The sequence below is a fragment of the Puntigrus tetrazona genome, unplaced genomic scaffold (assembly GCF_018831695.1).
Source record: "Puntigrus tetrazona isolate hp1 unplaced genomic scaffold, ASM1883169v1 S000000003, whole genome shotgun sequence".
Lineage (NCBI taxonomy): Eukaryota > Metazoa > Chordata > Actinopteri > Cypriniformes > Cyprinidae > Puntigrus > Puntigrus tetrazona.
In genome coordinates, this window is record NW_025047683.1 from 2,660,085 (window position 1) to 2,663,009 (window position 2,925).

The following is a 2,925-nucleotide window of genomic DNA, read 5'->3' on the forward strand; positions in this document are numbered from 1 at the left end:
AATAAGGTTAGGTTAGGTTAGGTTAGGTTAGGTTAGGTTAGGTTAGGTTAGGTTAGGTTAGGTTAGGTTAGGTTTAGGTTAGGTTAGGTTAGGCTAGGCTAGGTTAGGTTAGGTTAGGTTAGGCTAGGTTAGGTTAGGTTAGGTTAGGTTAGGTTAGGTTAGGTTAGGTTAGGTTAGGTTAGGTTAGGTTAGGCTAGGTTAGGTTAGGTTAGGTTAGGTTAGGTTAGTCTGTGAGCGCGGGCCTTATAGAAAACATTCATCCAGGGCCTTTATTAAATAAAATCATGCCCAAATAAGTGTTATTGTGATGGGGTTAGTCTGTGAGCGCAGGCCTTATAGAAAACATTCATCCAGGGTCTCTATTAAATAAAATCATGCCCAATAAGGTGTTACTGTGTAGGGTTAGTCTGTGAGCGCAGGCCCTTTGTAAAACATTCATCCAGGGCCTTTATTAAATAATATCATGCCCAAATAAGTGTTATTGTGATGGGGTTAGTCTGTGAGCGCAGGCCTTATAGAAAACATTCATCCAGGGCCTTTATTAAATAAAATCATGCCCAAATAAGTGTTATTGTGATAGGGTTAGTCTGTGAGCGCAGGCCTTATAGAAAACATTCATCCAGGGCCTTTATAGAATAAAATCATGCCCAAATAAGTGTTATTGTGATGGGGTTAGTCTGTGAGTGCAGGCCTTATAGAAAACATTCCTCCAGGGCCTTTATTAAATAAAATCATGCCCAATAAGGCGCTACTGTGTCGGGTTAGTCTGTGAGCGCAGGCCTTTGTAGAAAATATTCATCCAGGGCCTTTTTTAAATAAAATCATGCCCAAATAAGTGTTATTGTGATGGGGTTAGTCTGTGAGCGCAGGCCTTATAGAAAACATTCATCCAGGGCCTTTATAGAATAAAATCATGCCCACATAAGTGTTATTGTGATGGGGTTAGTCTGTGAGCGCAGGCCTTATAGAAAACATTCATCCAGGGCCTTTATAGAAAAAAAAATTATGCCCAATAAGGTGTTAGTGTGTAGGGTTAGTCTGTGAGCGCAGGCCTTTGTAAAACATTCATCCAGGGCGAGAATGAAATAAAACGATGCCCATTAAAGTGTTACTGCGTTGGGGTTAATGTGTGAGCCCAGGCCCTTTGGAAAATTGAAATCCAGACACGGGGTTCAGAATGTGTGTCCCGAGAAGTCGCCTTAACCCGCCTTGATCGGCTGTAACGAGCGCCTGGATGTCTGGACGAGGGTTTTGAACGCTTAAAAATCCTCCAGGGTGGAGGGGTCGAGTGGGAAAGCGCCCGAGAAGTCGCGACTTAACCCGCCGAGATCGGGCTGAAATATGCGCCTGGATGTTTGGACTTAGGTTTTGAAAGCAAAAAAATCCTCCAGGGTGGCGGGGTCGAGTGGGAAAGCGCCCGAAGTCGCACTTAACCCGCCGAGATCGCCTGAAATATGCGCCTGGATGTCTGGACTTAGGTTTTGAACGCTTAAAAATACCTCCAGGGTGGAGGGGGTCGAGTGGGAAAGCGCCCGAGAAGTCGCGACTTAACCCGCCGAGATCGGCTGAAATATGCGCCTGGATGTCTGGACTTAGGTTTTGAAAGCAAAAAAATCCTCCAGGGTGGCGGGGTCGAGTGGGAAAGCGCCCGAAGTCGACTTAACCCGCCGAGATCGCCTGAAATATGCGCCTGGATGTTTGGACTTAGGTTTTGAAAGCAAAAAAATCCTCCAGGGTGGCGGGGTCGAGTGGGAAAGCGCCCGAAGTCGCACTTAACCCGCCGAGATCGCCTGAAATATGCGCCTGGATGTCTGGACTTAGGTTTTGAACGCTTAAAAATACCTCCAGGGTGGAGGGGTCGAGGGGAAAGCGCCCGAGAAGTCGCGACTTAACCCGCCGAGATCGGCTGAAATATGCGCCTGGATGTTTGGACTTAGGTTTTGAAAGCAAAAAAATCCTCCAGGGTGGCGGGGGTCGAGTGGGAAAGCGCCCGAAGTCGCACTTAACCCGCCGAGATCGCCTGAAATATGCGCCTGGATGTTTGGACTTAGGTTTTGAAAGCAAAAAATTCTCCAGGGTGGCGGGGTCGAGTGGGAAAGCGCCCGGGAAGTCGCACTTAACCCGCCGAGATCGCCTGAAATATGCGCCTGGATGTTTGGACTTAGGTTTTGAAAGCAAAAAATTTCTCCAGGGTGGCGGGGTCGAGTGGGAAAGCGCCCGAAGTCGCACTTAACCCGCCGAGATCGCCTGAAATATGCGCCTGGATGTTTGGACTTAGGTTTTGAACGAAAAAATTTCTCCAGGGAGACCGGGTCGAGGGGAAAGCGCCCGAGAAGTCGCGACTTAACCCGCCGAGATCGCTGGATGAAGCGCCTGGATGTCTGGACTTAGGTTTTGAAAGCAAAAAAATTTCTCCAGGACGGCGGGGGTCGAGGGGAAAGCGTCCGAAGGCGACTTAACCCGGACTCGATCGGTCGGATGAAGCGCCTGGATGTTTGGACTTAGGTTTTGAACGCAAAAATTTCTCCAGGACGGCGGGGGGTCGAGTGGGAAAGCGCCCGAAGGCGACTTAACCCGGACTCGATCGGTCGGATGAAGCGCCTGGATGTTTGGACTTAGGTTTTGAACGCAAAAAATTTCTCCAGGACGGCGGGGGGTCGAGGGAAAGCGTCCGAAGGCGACTTAACCCGGACTCGATCGGTCGGATGAAGCGCCTGGATGTTTGGACTTAGGTTTTGAACGAAAAAATTTCTCCAGGACGGCGGGGTCGAGTGGGAAAGCGTCCGAAGGCGACTTAACCCGGACTCGATCGGTCGGATGAAGCGCCTGGATGTTTGGACTTAGGTTTTGAACGAAAAAATTTCCCAGGACGGCGGGGTCGAGGGGAAAGCGTCCGAAGGCGACTTAACCCGGACTCGATCGGTC